The 23,517-nt window shown below is 30.5% G+C and overlaps 4 long non-coding RNA genes across 4 annotated transcripts; 2 read left to right on the top strand and 2 right to left on the bottom strand.

Annotated features, from left to right (window-relative positions):
• Positions 1 to 3,773: 3,773 nt before the first annotated feature.
• On the bottom strand, positions 3,774 to 5,136 carry LOC148928680 (uncharacterized). The gene is made up of 2 exons (XR_016137779.1): positions 4,636 to 5,136; positions 3,774 to 4,544 (listed from the first exon to the last, which is right to left on the bottom strand). It is a non-coding gene; the product is annotated as an uncharacterized LOC148928680 (long non-coding RNA).
• Positions 3,906 to 6,287, top strand: LOC148928679 (uncharacterized). The gene is made up of 3 exons (XR_016137780.1): positions 3,906 to 4,212; positions 5,494 to 5,554; positions 6,086 to 6,287. It is a non-coding gene; the product is annotated as an uncharacterized LOC148928679 (long non-coding RNA).
• Positions 6,288 to 12,231: 5,944 nt separating this feature from the next.
• LOC148928678 (uncharacterized) lies at positions 12,232 to 14,363 on the bottom strand. Its single transcript, XR_016129112.1, has 3 exons — positions 14,225 to 14,363; positions 13,000 to 13,068; positions 12,232 to 12,453 (listed from the first exon to the last, which is right to left on the bottom strand). It is a non-coding gene; the product is annotated as an uncharacterized LOC148928678 (long non-coding RNA).
• On the top strand, positions 13,155 to 14,971 carry LOC125186238 (uncharacterized). The gene is made up of 3 exons (XR_016129111.1): positions 13,155 to 13,791; positions 13,882 to 14,327; positions 14,730 to 14,971. It is a non-coding gene; the product is annotated as an uncharacterized LOC125186238 (long non-coding RNA).
• Positions 14,972 to 23,517: the final 8,546 nt, after the last annotated feature.

Raw genomic sequence — 23,517 nt, 5'->3', positions numbered from 1 at the left:
ACCAGATGAGCTGAGGGATTGAAGTAAGGTTGTTGCTGAGACTGTTGATTCGACCTTATCTGAGCTTGCGGTGGAGTGAAATTCTGCTCGAACCTGTGCCTACACTTGGTTAGCCGAATGTCCCGGCTTTTCACAGAGTTGACATATGATCTTGTTTCCTCCTCTACTGAAGCCTCTGCCTCCGCCTCTTCCCCCTCTTTGGCTTCTGGATCCACCTCTTTCACCACTGGTTTCGAACTTGTTGTAGGGAGCACCTTCCTTTTTCTGGCCCGATTGTTAGCAGATTAAGTGAGGGTTGGGAACCCCTCCCCCCCCGGTCGCATGACTCCTAGTAGTTTCTATTCTTGACTCAAAACTGAGAAGAAAAGCACACGCATCTGCCACAGTCCAAGGCTCAGATCTGGATGTGATTGAACAGACGGCTGGATCATAGTCTTGTCCAAGACCGCCCAAGATGTGAAGGATTTGCTCACCATCCGATACTCTGAACCCCACCGAACCAAGAAGATCGAAGTAGGTTCTCATTTTAGTCAGAAACTCACTCATAGAAAGAGAGTCCTTTTTTTTTATTTTGCATCTGTTGGTGATATTGCATCACTTTCGCCGTCGATCTACTTGCGAAGTTAGTCTCCAATGCTCTCCATATATCCTTCGCAGATCTCAGTCCCACCACGACTCCACGAGCACAAGCGCTCCTTCTGAGAGCAAGGACAACAGCCATCCAGCTACCCTTCGATCTTGCCTCTGCCAAGTGATGAAAGTTGGATTTGGCACCATAACTCCTTGAACTGGATCTTGCAGCATTTGAGGTGGTGAGACTACATCTCCATTAAGAAAACCCTCTAGTCCATAGCCCATACAACTACTTCTACCTGCTGTTGCTAGGGATGTCAATCGGGTCAGCCCATCGGGTTTAGGGCCGGCCCTACTCGGTTTACGGGTCAATCGGGTGCAGGCTAATCGGGCTGTGAATTCTTTTGGGTTATAAAAGTTCAACCCTAACCCAAAAGGTTCGGGTTTCGGGCTAGCCCAGCAGGCTAATCGAGTTGCTACCGATAAGATTAACAAGCGATCAATCCAACAAATAATGATGAAAATTAGTTATATTCATAAAATGTAAAATTATGATAAATTTGAGATATATATTCAAACCCAATCATAAACATGATCAAATCTAATATTTGAGATATATCGTGAAATTTTAATGCATATTTTAGAAATTTAATTAATTTTTTTAAGTGAATTTGAAGTTATTTATTTATTTATTAATTATTATATTAATAAATATTCAATATATAATTTGTATATTTAATATAAAATTGAAAGTTATTTTTTTTAGTTATCTATATAATTTGTATATTTAATATAAAATTCGAAAGTTATTTTTTAGGAGTAAAAAATAGAATAATAGAAATTTTATCGGGTTTTCAGGCCAGTCCATCGGGTTTTTGGGTCTGGCCCTAACGGGCCGCGGGTTAATCGGGTGCGGGCTAATCGGGTTTTAATTTTCGGGCTAGAAATTTCTAGCCCTAACCCTATAAATTTGGCGGGTTATTCTGGCCAGCCCACGGGTTGCGGGCTTCATTAACATCCCTAGTTGTTGCCACACAAGGAAATTTTCATCCGTTAGCTTTACCATATTGGTGGAAGTTGTGAAAAAATGGGCAAAGCAATGAAAGGGATTGGGTTGGCGTTCGAATCGTTTGATTATGCCATTTCAAATTTAATCTAGAAAACAAAAATAGGTCCCTAGAGACAGGATCAAAGAGATCCTGCTCTGATACCATGAAAGGAAACAACAAAAATCATAGTGAAGAAGAAATGAGTTTTGTATTCAATACTGAAAATAGCTCAACACTGTTTCATTGCATTGAATATTCAGAATCAAGGTTACATACTTAAACTATCGCTCAGAACAATCTAGAACTCTTCACTAATCTCAAGCTAATCATAACTGAAACACAATTAGTTCTTCTTCACTGCACCAAGCCCACCACGTCCTTCCACGTCCTCTGGTGGTCCAACACAAGATGGTTAACAGTATATTCATCAAGCTCATTTCCAGTGTGTTTCACAGCTGTGTTCTTTCGTGCACTCAGTGGTCCTACTTCAGCACATGCCAACTCACCATCTGATTGCTTGCCACGCAACTTATCTTCGCCTACTTGAGCATCATCTCTAACATGTACGAGATCGTCAAGGATTCCCCAAAGTTCGCGCCGAATTTTGAGTCTGGCGCCAAAAAGAACCAAACTCAATGCCAATGCCAAGAGAAAATCGTCTCATGGGCCACGAAGCTACCAAGGAAAAGGCTAAGACCATGTTTATCAGCAACCATCCAATCCAATCCAACCATCCACATTTTTAATATTTAATTAATTTCTATCTCCTCCACATCATCTTTTGCATCATCAATATTCATCCAACCCAACCACACCATTTTTTATGGTTTATCAATAATCACCCAACCACACCATTTTACATTTATTTTTATATTAACTTTCAATTATAACATTATTACGTGAAATACTTATTATTCTAATCCTCCTTTATAGTTAGCAACAAAGGAAATTAAAAGAATATGAAATTGTATGAAAGAAGAAGGATTATAGGAGGAGAAAAATGGAAATTTTTTTATGCAAACTATAACAAATGTGGTCTCTATTTATAGAGGATAAAAAATTATAAATTTTGGTATAATTTTTATAATTATTTAATATAATATATTTAAGATATATAATTTTAAAAGAAAACAACCATTAATCAATGAGATCATCTCATTTGGCACAATCTCATTGGATAAATGGAGGGAGACCAGGCCGTTGGTGGTGGGTGTGAAAGAGACCAAGGTCTTGGAGAGAGAAGGACCACTTCCTTCAATTTTTTTTTTAAAAAAAATAGAAATGAGGTGGCGGTCAATCTCTAGTGACCGATAAACATGGTCTAAGGGGAAAAGCTTATCGTTGAGTAGTGCGACCGAGTCAACCCAAGTCACATTGATCCCAACTTGAAAGCAATGACCACGTTGTTGATGATGAAGATGTTGAAATCTAGATGAAAATGTGGAAAGATGTAGACACCGAGGAATAGCGCCTAATGCATCACAACCCGATCCAACAAATGCTTCCCAAAACTTTGGGGCTTTGAGATGTTCTTTCCAAGTTGTAGTTTTTGTTTATCATTTTACGTTTATTTGTGTTTGATCTATTTAATTATTTTAGTATTTTATTTTTTTTATTTTATATATTTTTGTAATTTTATTTGTTTCATAATTTGAAATTAATAAAAAATTGGTGAAATAAATTGTGGTTGAAAATGAGGCTGATTTTATTGTACTAGATGTTATAGTTGATATAATAAATGCTGATGTTGCTCGAAAAAGAGGGGCAAAACACATTCTTAGATCCTTATACTTTAGTCAAAATGTTAATTAGGTCCTTGTACAATTTTTTCGTTTTAATAGGTCCTTATACTTTTCACAATATTTTTATCAGGTCCTCGTACGATTTTTCGTTTTAGTAGGTCCTTATACTTTTATCATAACTTTCATTAGGTCCTTGTACAATCTTTTATTTTAGGGATTTTTTTACATTTATCTTGGATAATAATCTAAATTTAATTAAACTTAATGAACTTTTTAATATTCCATTTGTAACATCCCGAGTTTTTCCTATCTTTTTAGATGAACTCGAAAGGACGTCGAATAGGTAGCCGAAATTTTATTAAATTTTCATTTTTTTTTCCACGATTAAAAGAATATTGCACGCTTAAGATCGATCAAGAGAAATCATAATATATGTTTAGTTTTGGCATAACACCAAAATCTTGATTGTCGAAATTTTATGAAATGAATAAGTATATAAAAGAATTTATCTCTAAAAGCGAATGGGGGCCTAATTTAGGAAAGAAATTACATAACCCCTCTTGGAAAAAAAATATAACCCCAATCACTAAATTAATTTCTTCGGAGGCCAAAGGTCCAGACGCCAAATTTTTCCAAATTTGTGCCGATAGCTCTCCTCCACCTCCTGCCTGCTTGATTATTTTCCTCCACGTCAAGCCACGTAGCTCCTCCACCTCCTGCTTAATCAGCTCCTCCACCACCTACTGGATTAGCTCAAATGTAATTTAGTCTCCACCACATTTACAAAAAAAAAACTTTGTTATCACATAAAGGAGAGTTAGAGAAGAGGGTGCAGTGAGAAATCTCAGGTAAATCCCAAGCCTTTCTTTCATATATGAACAAGCATATGCATACATAATCTGAAAATAGAATCTGCCCAAATTTGGAATTAACAACACCAAGGAACAGCAAGTTTAATACTCCATGTTTCACCTTCAAACCTTCTAAATAACAAGAAATGTTTAAATAGATCCAAAAATGTGAAAACTCCAAAATGAATTCTATAATAATCAAAAGGTTAGAAAGCTTATCTCAGTGTCATATTCTGTCCGGAAGGCAGCAGTGGCTCCGGCGACACTCCGACGGCGATGGCAGCCCCACAAGCCTCATAACCATTTAAATGTTCAAGGTCCTAACAAATCTGCAAGTTTAATTACAGAAACTCTTAGATCTAAGGATGAAACTCTAGAAAATGAAATAAAAAGAAAACACAAAAAAATGAAGTACCTTACCTTAACTGCTGGAAAACGGCGAGATGACGGGTGGTGTCGAGAGGCTACTCCGTCATCGCGAGGCATGGGAGATGGCCGGAGAATTGCCGATTGTGTATGCACAGCGGCGGTGGCAGATTCTCGAGAGAGAGGGCGGGGGCGCGATCGGAGAGGAAGGAGGAAGGAGAGGAGAGAGAGAGATGAGGTGAAGGGGAGAGGGAGGCGGCCGCAGCGGATGCGCCGACGGCGGCAGGTGGCGCCGGCAGGAGGGATGGCGGAATTCTAGAATTAGGGATTTATGAGTGAGGAAGAAGATGGTGGGGTCAATTCTATATTTGGGTCAATTTCTTGTGGTTGGGCTGGAATGAGTCATTTTTCTTTTGGGTCTAAATGAATAGAATAATTAATCTAAGCCCAGCTCCATTTAATTAATTAGTGACTGCAGTGCATAAGTTGAAAAGGCCCAATTCCGAGATTTAGTCAATGCGGGCTGAAAATGCGAGAGTCTTGGCCCCGTTTTGAAAATGGTATCGTTTGAGAGAAAATGTAATAATGAATTTTATGCCTAAATTAAAATTAAGGTTCTATAAATTTTCATATATGGTTCCGGGTAACTAAGCTAAAATAATTGATCTTTCGATTTATTTTAGAGTTTTGCTTAAAAATAAATCCTCAAAGTAAAAGATACATAGATCCAATTTAGTCGAAGCCCGAGAACAGTGGATGAAGACACATCAAATAAAATGAGTTTTAGAAACTCCTTAAAGATAAGTGAAATAATGAAAAGGGTTACTTAGGAGGCATGCATTCCTATTAAAGTTTAAGAATTTCTTGAAGTTTGATTAGTATTTTATTTTATATTGTGATGTTTTCAAAAAGGTTATCTCCGCAAGTTAAGGTCGGAACAAGAAAATCAAGTTAAGGAAATTAAACGAGCGAGGTGAACTTTTCTATCCTACATACTAATGTGGATGAAAATATGAAAATGTGAATCTATGTTTGTTGTTTATGTAAATGATGTTGTCTTGCCATAAATGATATGTTTTATGCCTATCTGTTTGGTTGGAACGTAAGAATCGAATTCGGGTCCAAGTGAGGGTGGTGTCCCTACTCGGATTAGTGTACACAAGTGGCCGTGGAAGGTGGCCACCTTCCACGGGTCACAAATAAAGTTATGGAGGCCGTTGGGAGGTGGCCACCTCCTCGGCTGGAGAAAGATGTAATTGACCGTGGGAGAGCACCATCTCCACGGCACTTGGTGTTCAGATATGGCAAAAGTATAAAAAGAACTTAGACTGATCAGTCGAACTTTAGCTCACAAAGAATTTAGTAAGCTTGGGCCTTTTAAGTGAAAACCCTCGAGTGTTACTGTGATGGCATGACAATATTTTCATTTTATATATGTATATTTCGGCAATGTGTTCACTGAGTATTTTTATACTCAGCCCTGCATATATTTTTAAATGTGCAGGTTGAGCAGTGGCGGTGGGGAATGCTGAGCAAAGTTGATGATTTCCTTTTTATGTTAAGTAGAGGCTCTCAGTGGTGCATGTCTCCATACATGTGACCGTATTCATTCTGCTGCTTATTGTTCTTCTATACTCTGATAAATAATTATTGAATACTAAGATTTTCATTCAAGTTCTTGTGAAAAAAATTAATTTGAAACTGTCTCCCCTTTATTTCTAAGTGAATATTCAGTCATTGTTTACCCCCTTTCTATTCCCCTCTTCTTACTTCCCACCCCTAGTCACGGTTTCCCGGCTTTGCTATCCCTAGCAAAGTGCGGTCGTGACACCATTATTTAATTTAGCATAGTCTATAAAGATAATATCATCTTGTTATCCAATAATCTCAATAAGTTGTAGAGAATAATAAAAAGATTAACCGTGATGATTGAAGATTAAAATCGAAGTTTTTTTTAGAATAACTATCCGAATTTTCAATTGATTATTTATATTTATATTGAAAGATACGTTTCCCTGAATATTTATAATCATAAGATAAGTTAAATAATAAAATTAAAAGGTTCATTAAATTTAATTAATCAAATATAAATTATTATCTAAGATAAAAGTAAAAAATATCTTAAAATAAAAAATTGTATAAGGACCTAATAAAATTTATAATCAAAGTATAAGGACCTATTAAAACGAAAAAATTGTACGAGGATGTGATGAAATTTATGAGAAATGTATAAGGACCTATTAAAACGAAAAAAATTGTACGAGGACCTAATGAACAATTTGATTAAAGTATAAGGACCTGAGAATGTGTTTTGCCCTTTAATATTTTTTTCAGAAAGAGGATTATGGCTAAAATGGAGCTACGCTTATTGTTGGTGCCCTTTAATATTTTTTTCAGAACATGGTATTGTAAAAGACTAGTATATCCCCCGCGCGTTGCGCAACAGACAAAATTCGTAGTAAATCATATACTAACTTGTGTGAGATATGAATAATTTATTACGTATTCATTTAGTTACAATTGTAATTTATTACTGAGTTGTCAATGGAGAATACATATATATAAAATATGGAATAAAATTTGAAATATCTGTGTATCCCTATAATTTATGAATACAAATATTCTTATAAATTTATGAATACAAACTATCTTATAAATAATTTGGACAATCAAATATCCAAATCGATAATAATAACAACTGCGGTGCATCCATTGTAAAAAAACATGGATTTAATTTTTCGTAGAACAACACAATGAAGTACTCCCTCCGTCCCAAGGAAGATGACCCCTTTCTTGGGCGGCACGAGATTTTATGCAACTTTATTTTGTATGTTGAGAGAAGAGAGTAAAGTAAGAGAGATGGAATAAAGGAAATAAAAGTGTTTCCATTTTAAGTGATGGGTCATCTTGGTTGGGACAAACTAAAAAGGAAAGTGGATCATCTTCAATGGGGCGGAGGGAGTATATTAATGTTTTTCTATTTATTACTATCATACACTATTATTTTTTTATTTACTTTAGCAGATATTATTATTATTATACATCTTACCTTATTTGACTATTATGATATTACTTTTTTGAATTAGTTACTATTTTGTATATTTAAGAATAAATATGATGTTGTATGTACAATATTAATACAATATCAATTCTTTGAAATTACTTCAGAATAGTTGTAAAGTAAACTATCGACTTATAGTACTACTATATATAAAAGCACATGACAACATTCTTCAAATTTACTACTTCATAACTTGAAATATATGTGTCACACTTTAATCTTTGCGAGGTATGAATAAATGAAATTAGTCAAATATTGTACTTTGTTTTATTTGGGGGGAAATTTCATTTATTGCAAAATTCTATCTGTTTTGTATTATGTTTATGACACTATTATAGATAACATGATATTCATTACAAATATCAACATCTATTAACTTAAATTTTGATTAATTTTGCTATGATCTAGTATATCCCCAGCGCGTTGCGCAGCTAACGAAATTCGTACCAAATCCTATAATCCGTGCGAGGTATGAATAAAGGAAATTATTTAACACACTCCGTGCCCAAAAGTTTTGCACGATAATACATCAATGATACAATTTTATTAATCCCTTCCCATTCTTCCATTTTTTTAATTTTCTTAATGACACCTTTCCACAATATTTCTTCCAAATTTAGAGTAGTACTGTTCTTTTAATATTAATGATATCTCTTCACGATAAGTTTTAAAATATTATGAGTAGTACTACTATTACTTTTTGTCATAAAAATAAATGATTTAGTCACTTTGAAACTTTACAATATAGGAAAATTACTATTAATATACAAAGAACAACGAATCGAATATAAGTAATTAACGATTAATATTACTTTGATATATCACGATACGTAATATAAACGTATGATTATAGTCGAATCTCGTTAAAATATGTAATTTTGATTTTGTTTCTCTAATTTTTAAAATTTCAATTTCTTTAATTTCTTTTATGTTTGGAATGCTACAGTCGAATCTCGTTAAAATAATTCTTGTATTCTCAAATCATCTATTTCATATATTAAAGCTATATGATTGAGGGTTTTCTCTGTTTCTTTATAAAATACACTTTGCAACAAAATTAATTGTTTATACTAAATATATCATATTAATATTAATTTAATTTACTGTTGTGATTTTAATAATTTCATAATTTTAATTCTCCATTATATTTATATCTTTTAAGCTCTCCAATCAAAATCAATAAAAACATAATCAAATCTTGCAATATATAATAAAGTGATTTGAATTTCATGAAATTTTAATTTTTGAACATTACAATCGAACATTGCTTAAAAAATCACATGTTCTTAACTCATCTATTTAATATTTTAAATCTATATAGTTAATATTTTATATTTTATATAGAATATTGCATAGCAAAAAGTACATTACACAGTGTTGTTAAATTGTAAACTATGTTGCTAAGTCGGTACTACAACCTAGCTCTATCGATTACTAAACTCTTTGGGGATGGATTTAACTTCGATCACTTAGTGAACACTATGCCATTGAGTCGGTGCTACACCCTAGCCTCATGGACTACTAAACCCTTGGAGTGTTGTTCCCAAATCACATTAAATTGCCAATCAAATGACATTCATATGATTAGTAACTTTGTACTTCAGCCCAGCGTGATGCGCATACGACGATATTTATAGTAATCAAATAAGTACGTAATCATGTATTATTGATACATGTGAACTTTAGTACTGTTATATAGTACTATCAAATTGTTATGCCTGTGAACTTTTTGAATGCACATTGGAACTTTCGTAAATTCACATTCACAGTAAAAGATGGAGTAAATATTAGAGTTCTTAGCTCTATTCAGTACTAATATCAGTATTATACTTCTTTTTCTTTTCCTGACACTTGTCATTAATTTTATTATTGTCTGTCTCTGTGACAATATGAAGAAGTGCTACATTGTTGAAACAAATAAAAAAAATAGTATTCTGGGATGAATATAAAAAAACAATTATTGTAGATTACATGCTCGATCATGTTTTAGATTACCACCCGTTTATACATATAATAAATATATAAAAAAAAAATAATCGACAAACAGATCATATTGAAATCATATTTAAAATATAGTTGATTTAATCATTCGATTATATTGTTTTTCTAATTTTAGAAATTCAAGGTTACCAATTTAATTTTAATTTCTAATTAAAAATTCATAGATCAACGAACAAAGTCAATACTCATTGATAAATATAAAATAATGATTATAGTAGTACATATTTATACATAGTTTAGACTATTGCCAATTATATTATAAGAACAAAATCATTAATCTATTATTGGGATAATTTTGATATACTAAAAATCATATTGGAAATATGATCAATTAATCTATCATTTAGATTTTTTAATTTTAAAAATCAAATGAGAGAAATTCAATTTTAAATTTTAAATTTCATGATTACCCGAAGGAACCAAAATCCATATATAATTGAAATTAGAAGTTAATATCAAATAATTTGATTTGGGTTTATTGAAGGTTAGAATAAATAAATAGATGAAAGCCATAATTTAAGGATCTTATTGAAGCCTATTACAACTATACAATGAAATTTAGGTAATTAATTGTAGGTATAGTTATTGATATTTTAAATAATCTATTAACTAATAGTCTGATATATTGAATAATTACTAAAAATTAGTATTTTCTTATGATGGATGGTAAAAAGAAAATATAATTTTTGAAAATGCGAGAACCACATGTTCTTAACTCATCTATTTAATATTTTAAATCTATATAGTTAATATTTTTATATTTCATATAGAATATTACATAGAAAAAATATATTGCACAATGTTGTTAAATTGTAAACTATGTTACTAAGTCGGTACTACAACCTAGCCATATGGATTACTAAACCCTTTGGAGATAGATTTAACTTCGCTCAGTTAGCGAACGCTATTTTTTTGTGTCGGTACTATACCCTAACCCCATGTACTACTAAACCCTTGGAGTGTTGGATTTACATTTCAGCCCCGCCGCGATGCGCAACTGACGATATTTTTAGTAATCAAATAAGTACATAATCATGTACTATTGATACATGTGAATTTTAAGAATCGAATCGTTATATGCTCCATCCGTCTAATGAAATATTGTTCATATATTCAATCCCAACACGATGCACTATTTTATTAATTGAATAAGTATATATAATTAAGTATTGTTAACAACGTTAAATTTTGATATCACTATATAGTATTAAGATTGATTTCTATTCCACAAAAATAAACAATTAATAATTTAAATGAAGAGAGAAAAAGAGCAAGATATTTTAATTGGAATGAGAAACGTGGTTAAGTGTATCAACTGAAGAAGGAAAGTTTTTAAAAAAGAGAAAAGTGTCATTTTATTTGGGACAAACTAAAAAGAAAAATGTGTCATCTTAAGTGGGTGATAAAATTTACTAAAACTAATACTCCTACATGGCCATAATTAAAATTTTAAAACTAATACACCTACATGATCATAATTAAAATTTTACTAAAACTAATACCTTCAATTTACTAAAAATAATATTCCTACACGGCTATAACTAAAATTTACTAAAACTAATACCTTCAATTTACTAAAACTAATATTCCTACACAGCCATAAATTAAATTTTAAATTATCATTTATTAATTCAAAGTAGGGTTTACTTAATCCTAATTATATTTGGTCCAAAACATATTAGCTTAGCCCAAATTCACTTTTAGGGTCCAATGACATTTTTCAATTCCTCCTAGCGGCCCCTCTCTTTCTTAGTTATTTCTACCTCTTTCACGCCACAAATTTTACTCCAGATTTCTTAAATTTGTTTTGTTTGCTAAGAATATGGAATGCGTATATTGTGGAATAAAAAAAATATGGAATGCGTATGATGTGAAATTTTACTCTAGATTACAAAAAATAAAAGAATATGGAATGTGTATGATGTGTCTGATATAATTTGAAACTTCATATAATGTTATTATAAAAAATTAAAATAAATATATAATGGTGTGGTTGGATACTCACTGATAAATAAAAAAAATGTATAGTTGAGGGGTTAAATATTGAGCATATCTTAAAATAATATAATTTATTATTTTGGGTTCTCTTATACATATTTCATACAAAAAGTAAATTTTCCATTGTACAAAACAAAAGCTTGATTGATAAAAAGCAAATGTATACATTGAGCCAAATTGATTAAATTTATATACTCTATATATATCAGAATGTGAAACTATTTTTAATTTATATGACCATACCTAATATAAAGTACATAGCATTACACTATGGTAACAAATTTTAACTTTGTATTCTTAATTAATTTTTGACAAAATTTAATAAACCATTTAAACGATTAAAATCTAAGAAATAGTTTGATAAATACCATCATTATGATCTAATTAATGTATATTTTTTTGGAAATCGCTAAACAACTTATTTGATAATACCATCAGTATTAATTACCTGGTTGTCACGACCGCACTTGCTAAGGATAGCATAGTCGGGGAACCGTGACTAGGGGCGGGGATATAAGAAGCGGGGAAAGAAATAAGGGAAAATAAAATCAAACATTGATTGGAGACATGACTAATCAAGTGCTGATACATAGAGGAAAAGATACTCGCTTATGCAAAACTCAAGTAATTGTTTGTAAAAAATTTCAAAATATCAGAGTTTTGAACAAAATAGACTTGAGTCTTTTAAGATGCACAGCGGAAGGAAAAGAACGCGGTTCCATGTATGGAGACATGAACCTCCGAGAGTCCTAATCTGACTGAATTAAATGTATTGTCTCAATAGCACTTCCTCCACCACTTCACTGCTCAACCTGCACATTTAGAAATATATGCAGGGCTGAGTACAAAAGTACTCAGTGAACACATTGCCGAAAGATACAAAATATACATTTGAAAATATTGTCAAGTCATTATCACAGTAATACTCAGAGATTTTATTAAAAAGACTTGAGCTTACTAAAAATCATTTTTCGAATGCAGTCCATTTTCTTTCTGTATTTTGCCATATCTGATTATCTTGTGCCGTAGAGATGGTGTTCTCTCACGGTCACATCAACATTCTTGTGCCGGGAAGGTGGCCACCTTCCTCGGTCACCAGACCTGCCCTCTGGCCATAGGTCTCCTGTGTACACTAGTCCGAGTAGGGACACCACCCTCACTTGGACCCGAATTCGATTCACATATCATCATTCATAATCACTTGGCCTCACGCCAAAACAGATAGGCATCATACACAAAACATTTTGGCAAGACAACATCACTTAAAAATGAGCAACGAACATAAGTTCAAGTTTTCAAAATCATTTGAAAATAACTTTATTTTTATCCACATTAGTATGTAGGATAGAAAAGTTCACCTCGTATGCTTTCCAATATTTTTGAAAATAATTCCTCGCGCCACAATATTACTTTTCTCTTGATTCTCCCTTTTTAGACACAAATAAAACTAAATCAAGCTTCAAGGAGAACAATAACTTGATACATGCCTTTTATTCTATGCTTCCTCTTCTACTAATTAATTTGGTTCATGCTAAAATTTTAAAATGAACTCGTAAGACTAAATTAGTTTAGCCTAACATACATCATTTGAAAAGCAAGGTATAAAAATATCAATTGATATTTCGAAACTGGTCAAGACATCCTATTTCATTTTAAGCCCAATCAACAAATAAATTCAGAAATGGATCATTTTTTTTCAATTATCTGCTGCAGGCATTATTATTTAAAAGGGATTGGGCTCAGATTTATTTCTCACCTCTTTAGCCCAAACGAATAAAGATGAATTCATTAAGAATAGAACTCATATATGTAAATACCCAAATTCATTATCTCCCACATCATTCAACCTAACCTTAATTAGATTTGAGAAAAGCTCCTCCCACTCACTACCGTCGCCACCCTGCCGGCGCAGCCTTCGGCGGCGTCTCTCCCACTCTCCGATTCTCCCTCTGTTCTCTCTCTTTCCCCCTCCTCTACCTCTCCCTCTCTCGGCTCCGCCGCCACCGCCCTCTCTCTCTCTCGGATCCGCCGCCGCCGCCACTGTGCATGCACAGGCGGTGGCTTCGGCCTCCTCCGTTCCTCGTGCTGCCGGAGCAGCTTCCCGGCGCCACTCCAGCCCTGGCCGCTGCCTCCTCACCAAATCCCGAGAGGTAAATTAGGGGAATTCCATTCTATTTCCTTTTTGGTTCTATTTCTAAAGATTTGATCTTTGATTTAAAATTTTGGTGTGTAACTTGTAGATTTGTCAAGATTGTGAATTTCTAGCAGTCATGGGGTGTGGGGCTGCCCTCGTCGTCTCCGGGCTGCTGAAGAGCCTTCGCCGGAAACCCAGCAGATTTGTACTAACGAGATAAGCCTTCTCATTCTTTCTAGTTATTAAGGCAGTAGGATTCTATTTTGGTTCTATTTACTGAATTTGGTGAATTGTGAGTATTTTTCTAGCTACTTAGAAGAAGACTTGATAGTGAAACCTTTTGCTAATCTTGCTGTGTTTTGTTAATGTTACTTGGGCAGATTCTACTCTCACTTTATATATGCATATGCTTGTACATATATGAAAGAAAAGAAAGGTTTGGGGCTTACCTTTTTGATGTGAGGAAAAAGTGTTGTTGGATTGGGGACTTGATCCTACAAGTATCTGCAACTCTCCCTCTATCCGATGCGAGTATGAACTCCTCTATTCTATGTGAGTATGGAGAGAATTTGTGGAATGTTTGACAGTGATGGGTTTCCTAAAGTCGAAAGGCTGGGGTTTTTATACTTGCTATTTCTTTGCAAGTTGCTATGCAAGTGGAGGGGGTTTAACATTGGGGAAGGTTTAACATGGGGGAGGTTTAATCTGGGGAGGTTTACTGCCAAAAATCTTTTCAAAGATTGTGTTTGGACTTGGACAAATTTCCTCCGACCATTAATTATACTCAAATCTTTTATATATATTATTTTATTTTCCAAAATCTATTGCTAAATGTTGCCATATCTTACTCAATCTTCACTAGTAATTTAATTTGATGTTGCCAGAGAAAATGATTTAAGTTGAGCCTTAGCGTAGATTTCTAACTCTGCGATTTCTAACTCTCTTTTTCTGTAGGGAAGAACCCATTTGGAGAACATTGGCTATTTCCAGATGTATTGTACCTCCTTGGAGTGTGAGCACGAAACGATGAACGAGCTGCTTGGGACTTGCACGTCTCTAATTGTAATAGATTTGGATTCGATAAATTTGTATATTAGGACCTTATCGGACTTCGGATGGATATTTTTGGTTACCTTCTTTTAGTTGTACTTGAAACATTCATTCGAAAAATAAAACAACACCACTATTGTAGGTCTTGTCTTGATTACTTTATAGCTCACTATTGATTCATTCAAAATATATATAAAGCGCATGCTCTTATTTTTACAGGAATCACTTATATGATATTATTTATGGTTAAGCTAATAATTATCATAATAATAGTAATAATTATACGTTTTTGAAAGTTCGGGTTGTTACACTGGTAATCTTATGTTTAATTGGATAATGTACAACAAATATTAATAAAATTATTAATGAAGGAGTGAGGTGGTAGGTCAAGCCAACAACATAACAGTGTGGGTCCCATCCCAATAATCCAATCGCCCTTTCTTTTATCCCAAAAAATTCCAAAAGTTACATCAATTATATAGCTTCTTTAAAAAGCTTTGCACAAAATCTAAATTAAATAAAAATGTATACGTTGTGTCAATCTCTGTAGGGGTTTTTAACATGTGAGATAGAGATAAACTATTGATTAATGACATAAAATAATATTTCCTTCCAATTTGATCAAATTTGTATATTCCAATATATATCGGTATGCGGAACGATTTTTTCTTTGCACAAATGAAAGGAAAAGATGGATTAGCAATTTATGATATTGGAATAGGAATAGCCATTATAGCGTCTACAGTCTACAGTGTGAATTGGGAATATGAAAATGCATTGACAATAGAAAAAACTTTTTGGAATATGCATCATATGGACAATTCTTTGTGTGGAAAGATTAAAATTATAAATAATCACTTTAAATGTATATTGTTAAAATATATTCCCTCTGTCCCTCTGTAGTTGAGTCATATTACTTTTTGGGTTGTCCCACTGTAGCTGAGTCGTTTCCTCTTTTTTGGCAGAAAGCAACAACTTTTCTTCTATCTTACTTTACTCTCTCTTACTTTATTCTTTCTTCATCTCTCTACATTTATCATTTTCTACTTTATTATTCATTTATTTAACTCACTTAACACAACTTTTGTTAAATCTCGTGCCGAAAGAAACGCCTCTACTACATAGGGAAGGATGGAATATCAATTATATCAACTAATATCCATATTATATCCCAAAATGATAAACCAAGAGCCAATGTAATCTATACATCCATATCTGTATTTATACATACGTAAACGTTAAGTTATGAAACTTTTTGCATATGTATGCTAGCAAATGATTAAATGAAAAAAAAATGTCTAAATTTTAAAGTTTAGGCTAAAAAAATGTTGACAACATTTTTGGTCTTTTTTCTAACATGCATATGTCGTACGAAATTGATTGGTAGTAGTTGAGACAACTATATAAGTCATCTAAAAAAGAATGAAATAAGGAAGATTTACTTAAGGAATGAAATCTACATTAATCATAGATGATATTATCGGATTAAAAAATTATGCTCCACTTACATATAAGATTATCATGAAATAATAATCTAATTAAATTTCATATCACAATATGGGCGAATATATGAGATAATATTAGTAGCAAACATTTTCGTATCTTTATTGAGAGAATATGAGAGAATATTGGCAGCAAACATAAATGAAATTACAATCCAATTAATTTTCGTATCTTTATTGTGCAATTGAATTTGTAAAAACACACAATTTAACACAATTGAAAATCTATCATTTTTAAATAAACAATGCTTATAAACAAAAAATCAATATCTAATGACTAAAATATAAAAAAAATAATACTATTTATATAATACTCTTTTCATTTCCTCATAGTCGGGAAAATCTTTTTGGCACAATGTTTGAAAGGAATATTTAGTGTATTAAAAGAATATATATGCTCTCATTAATTTATTAGAATGATGCAATCGATTTACATTTCCTTATGTACTTGAAAAATTGAAATAAACCGAGCTACAATATTGTCACATCTTTTAATATTAGTAATGTTAGTTAGTGAAAATTTAGTGATAATGTAATATATATTCCCTAAAACTATAAAATAATATATTCCATATATACACCCAGCCTTTTCAATTCTAGAAATGAAATATATATCTTCTATTAATCTATTATATTTGATAGATATTAATGTATATGTAATTTAGTAGTACCATCAAAACTAATTAATATGGTTAGACGTTAGACGACTACATGAAGTATAAATAGAGACAAAGCAATAGATAGAAAAGGTTTACAAAAAGTAGTTGAATATAATTGTTTTGGGTTCTTTTATATATATATGATGAAAAAAATAAATGGTCCATTGTACAAAATAAAAGTTCAATCAAAGTTAATAAAAAAGTCTAAAATTTACATTAATTATATAGTTTCTTTAAGAACTTTTGCACAAAATCTAAACAAAGTGGTGATTCAAAATACTGTAAAGCCCCTTCAAACAAATTTGATTATGATATTATGTTTTTCTTAATTTTAATAATACATAGTGTATTAAGTTAATTTAAATTGTTGTTAGATTATAATTATATAGAAATAAATAAATAAAATAGAATAAAACCTTAAATTATATCCCATAAAACCTTAAAAGTTTAAAACTAATACACCTACATGACCATAATTAAAATTTTATTAAAACTAATACCTTCCATTTACTAAAACTATTATTCTTACATGGCTATAATTAAAATTTACTAAAACTAATACCTTCAATTTGCTAAAACTAATACTCCTACACGGTCATAAATTAAAATTTAAATTATTTATTAATTCAAGTAGGTTTTAGTTAAGCCTTAATTATTTTTGGCCCAAAACATGTTAGCCTAACCCAAATTCACTTTTAGGGCTGCATTATTCACTATATAATCCAACGGCATTTTTCAATTCCTCCCAACGACACTTTTCAATTCCTCCCAGCGACGCCTCTCTTTCTTAGTTAAATCTACCTCTTTCACGCCACAAATTTTACTCCAGATTTCTTGAATTTGTTTTGTTTGCTAAGAACATGGAATGCGTATGATGTGGAATAAAAAAAATATGGAATGCATATGACGTGGAATTTTACTCCAGATTACAAAAAATTAAAGAATATGGAATGCGTATGATGCGGCTGATATAATTTGAAATTTCGTATAATGTAAATTATGATTGATTTAATGTAAATTATGGAAGGCGTATAATGTAAATCATGACTTATTTAATTTACAATGAATCAATTATAATACAAAATGCTGTATTTTTCTTTTATTAATTCGATCAAGCCCAAACGGTGAAAAGCTCAACTAAATATTGGAAACCATTTCCTTTTTATATAATTAGAAAGTTAAATTAAACAGAGAGACTATCTCGTCATATTTTTTAATGCTAGTAATATTAATTTTGTGTATAACTTTGTCATGTATAATTTAATTTGTCTCTATGTTCAAAAGTTGATGTGATGTCTGTTTGATTGTAAGTTTTATCAGCTTTAAAATATTGTTATCTCCTAGTCAATTAACAATCATTGAAGTGTATTTAAATATTTAAAAAAAAATGAACACATCATAGTTATAGTGATAAGATGACTTTCCCTTATTTATGAAGAGTCTCTTTTAAAAGTTGTAAAATAGATTATTAGAATCTCTTTTAACCTGAAAAATTTATTTTCGATAAATGATTAATAAAATATTGTAAAAATCTATGTTATTTTAAAATTCATATTTTAAAAAAATCAAAAAAGGATAATTTTTTTTATACAATTACAAATTCATAGCAATTGTGATATTGTAAGAGTATTGCAAAATGATATTAATAAAATATAAGTAATTTATGTATAAACTTTGTATAAATTATAGATACAATGAATTTGAGTATCACTTACCATCTTTTCTCATAGTCAGGGAAAAAAACAATATTTTTTAGATTGATATCCCTCATACTTGAATAGTCTATTTATATTTAATAAACTAAACAATTTTTTAATTAATAAAATAGAAAATAAAATAAGAAAGATAAAAGTGCATTAAAAATGAATATGATATGGTAATACTAACACAACAAAGGGGTATAATTTGTCATTTTTAATATTATCAATTTTTGTTTAAGATTTTCTATAACGGTTGAATTCAAGCTTCAATTATAGTTTTATTAAATTAGAAAAAATATGATCTATTAAACAATAATAAAAATATTAAGTAAATAAGTTAAATATCTAGAAACTATAAATAGTATGTTTAAAGTTTAGGGACTAAATATATGTGTAAAGGACAATACTTTAAGATGGTTCAAAGAATATTTAACTCAATTTACAGAGAGTTTAACCCAAAAAGTTTCATTACATCTCTCTTTAAATATTAATTAAATATAACTCTAAGATAAAAATTCATGTGAAAACTTATTAAATATAACTCAAAGAGATATAAATATATATAAACAAATTTTTGTGAAAACATATTAAATATATATATATATATATATATATATATATAACCCAATTTTATTAAATATTTATTAAAAATAACCCAAAGATAAAAATTCAGCACATCTCTTTAAGATAAAAAATCGAATTATAGTTATGCTTTCACTTTTTGTTAATTGTACTGGTGAAATATTTAATTGTTTGTGAAAACATGAAATGTATATATTAGTACCTATTAATATTATACTATATTAATTCTTGATTGCTGATTTTTTTTTCAAATTTATTTACTTTACAAAAGTATAGGATTTTAACTTTATGTAACATGTCAAATGTATTAATTATTGATAGCTGAATTTGACTTTAAATAATTGCATATATTAAGAAGACATATTTTTAACCTCAGTGTATATATAGATCTGTCCTTAAAGAAAATTTTATTTTCTATATAAGTATAAAAAATAAAACTTACTTTTAATACGACGGTCTATTCAATTAAACAAAATGGGAAGCAACTTGCACTCTTTGCACAATCCTCAATGTCTGGAAATGAAGGTTTTCCATCTTTTCAGTCTTTTCACATTTTATAAAATAAAATGAAACAAAATAAATTAGCAATGTAGACATCAATGGATGGATATGAATTTTGGGATATTCAAATCCTTCAAGAATCTCCTCTATTTTTATAAGCAGTACAACTGTAAATTTTGGTGGAAAATTTTTTAGAATAAAAATGATTAAAATAAAATCTGCCAAAAATAGATTAAGTAGGAAGAGAAAATATTATATGAAAAGAATAGTTAAATTGTGGAATAATAGGAAATAGTATTACCAAATTTCCAATCCCTCGGATTCTTTTAATCTCACCTCCTCATCCTTGGTCTACTTTCTCTCTCTTAATATATATACATATATCATATTTGCATCTGTATAAAGTGTCAAGGGGTCATTAATATTGTCCACCAATGAAGTACATTGGAACTTGCAATTACAAATTATGACAGTATATTTATTGTTCTCAATTAATGAGGTTTAAAATCTATTGCTTCACAATAATAATAACTACTAAACTTAATCCTACTCTTTGCGCCGCCTACTTCTAATTGTATCTCTCATTCTCTCTCTTCTTTGCAATATAGTGTACGAAAGCAATGGTAAAGAAATAGACCTCTATTCTTAAAAATTAGAGAGAATACTCTTCCAATTTGCTATAGATGAAGTCTGCAGGATTTATTTCTGCGAAAATCAGAGTTATATTTTTGAAACCATTGGTTAATAGGATATCTTTAAAAGCTGTTTTCCATCTTTCGAACCAGCAATTTATAGGGAGTAGATCCCCTACGCAAGATTTTATACATCAAACGATCCATCTATCTCTCTCTCTTCTTTTATTATCTTCTTTCTTTAATAGTTTTATACCTTATCTTCTTTCTATCAATCTTTGTTTCTATATTATAAAATAATTAAAAAATATTGTATAATCTTAAAATATTAGTTATAGTGTTCATTCTTGAGAATATTTAAAATATTAACTATTCAAATCATTAAATAAATATTTGATGAAACACAGTCATCTATTTCTCTCCCTTCTTTTAATATTTTCATTCTTTGTTTTCATACTATACTACTATAACATACTGAAAAATATTGTAAATCTGATAATATTAATTAATTATAGTTATCACTGTTGAAATAGAAAAAATAGCTCAAAATATGTTGTCCCTAACTATTTTATATGCTTTTTGATGATTTAAATTATCATATTTGCATCTGCTCAAAAAATATTGATTGTTGAAACCTTTTTTTAAATTTATTTACTTTACAAAAGTATAGGATTTTAACTTATGTAATCTGTTAAAGGCATTAATTATTAATGGCTGAATTTGACTTTAAAGAATTGAATCTGATGTAACTTACTTTTAATACTACAGTCTACTCAATTAAAAAAAATGGGAAGCAACTTGCACTCTTTGCACAATCCTCAATATAGAAATGAAGGTTTTCAATCTTTTCAGTCATTTCACCTTTCACAAAGTAAAATGAAACAAAATAAATTTGTAAGGTGGAAATCATTTGATGAATTAGAATTTTGGGATATTTAAATCCCTCAAAAATCTCATCTCTTTTTATAAGCAGTACAACTGTAAATTTTGGTGGAAATATTTTTTGAATAAGAAAGATATAAAATAAAATATGCCAAAAATAAATTAAGTAGGAAGAGGAAATAATATATCAAAAGCATAGTTAAATTGTGGAGTAATAGGACCTCCTCTTATTCTTTTAATCTCACCTCCTCATCCTTGTTCTACTTTCTCTCTCTCGAGATATATATGAGCATACATATATAATATTAGCATCTATATAAAGTGTCAAGTTGGTCATCAATATTGTCCACTAATGAAATACATTGGAACTTGCAATTACAAATTATGACAGTATATATTTTGGCTTCAACTAAGAATGGGTACCATTGCTCTCAATTAATGAGGTTTAAAATCTATTGCTTCACGATAATCATATAACTACTAAACTTAATCCCAACTCTTTGCACCACCTATTTCTAATTGTATCTCTCATTCTCTCTCTCTTCCTTGCAATATACTGTACGAAACCAATAGTGAAGAAATAGAGACTTCTATTTTATGGCTTAAAGTATATTAAAATAAAAGAAAATATATTATATTAAAATAAAAGAAAGAAATGACATTGATTTATTGATCTATAAAAATATATACTCCATTTACATAGAGTATTGTTCAATAAAACAAAAAAATGACATTGTAGATGTTGTTTATTTTAGATAAGTTGATTTATTGACCTGTAAAAAAATTATACTCCATTTAATACTATTTGAAATTATTTGATTAGAATATATATTTAATGGACTTATGAGAATTAATACATATAAATAGAGAAATAAAACTCAAAACCCATTTTACAGTTGAAAACTAAGATATTTAATCTTTTATAATTATATAGTACTCTATTATATTGATACGACAAACTCATATTTTATGGAAAATGAAATGCATTCCATTCTATTTTCTGTGCAATTATTGCTCCACAATGTCTATACATTTATTGCCTATTAATCAAAATAATGGAAGAGAAAAACCTCTTCATTTTTTCTCTTCCCTTTCTTATCTTTGGACTAATCATCTTACACAAAATATATTAAAAAAAAGAAGAAGAAGTCCATCTAACACTCAAACGTACAAAATGATAAAAAATATTACTACTAAAAAGAGAAAAAAAAAGTGTATCTGACACTCAAATGTACAAAATGAGTACAAAATGATAAATAATATTATTACTCCCTAGGAAAGTACTCTCTCTCCTCTCTCCTTTCACCCCTCTCTATCTCTCACTCCTTTCATCTCTATATCCCTCCTTTTTCAGCTATTTAGTTTCATTTCCTATGTGTAAATGGTTGGACAGATCCGGCAAGCCACGGCCTATACTAATTTCGTTAGTGTCTTCATCTGTTCTTGTATTTTTCCTTTACTGGATCTGTACTTCTCTTATCATTCTCTAATTTACTCCTCTTTTGATATTCAATGCTTGTTAATATCTGCAAAAAAACCCAGAAGATGTTGTGAGATATTAGATTTAATAGGACAAACAATGGTGAGTATTAATAGAAGGTAATGTTGTTGTGGTTTAAAGAGTTAACCTATGTAAAAAAAATGTTAAATAATATTCACGTACCTTAAATATCTGCAAAATATAAATGGTCAAGAACTCAAGATAAGCAACAAAGTATTAAAATAAAAAGAATTATAAAGATGAAGAAATATATGAAAGTAAATGTAGAGAGAGAGAAGAACCTATAATTTATGTAAAAAAGAAAAATGTTAGATAATATTCACGTACCTTAAATATCTGCAAAATATAAATGGTCAAGATAAGCAATAAAATATTAAAATAAAAAAAATATAAAGATGAAGAAAGATATGAAAGTAAATCGTAGAGAGAGAGAAGAATCTGTAATTAATGAATATGTGTTGTTGCAACTAATATTTATAGAGCAACTTTCTAAATTATCTTGGGTTTTAAATTTCAAATTTCAAATTTTTTTGTTCTAGAATGAACAGATTTCCCCCCTTTTTTAGCTCCAAAAAAACCCTCCATTTTGGAGAGGGGAAAACCCACATTATTTTTGGAAGGGAAAATCCACGTTTTCTTTTGGAGGCAAAACCTACTTTTTATTTGGGTGGGAAAACCTTATTATGCTATGTGTTTCATATGCATACAAAATGTATTTATATATATAGATGAT

This window comes from Salvia hispanica, chromosome 4 (genome assembly GCF_029641045.1).
Source record: "Salvia hispanica isolate PSC_SH4W2 chromosome 4, Shi_PSC_v1, whole genome shotgun sequence".
NCBI classification, from domain to species: Eukaryota; Viridiplantae; Streptophyta; class Magnoliopsida; order Lamiales; family Lamiaceae; genus Salvia; species Salvia hispanica.
Note: the sequence above shows the minus strand (reverse complement) of the source record. Positions and strands in the feature narration are given on the sequence as shown.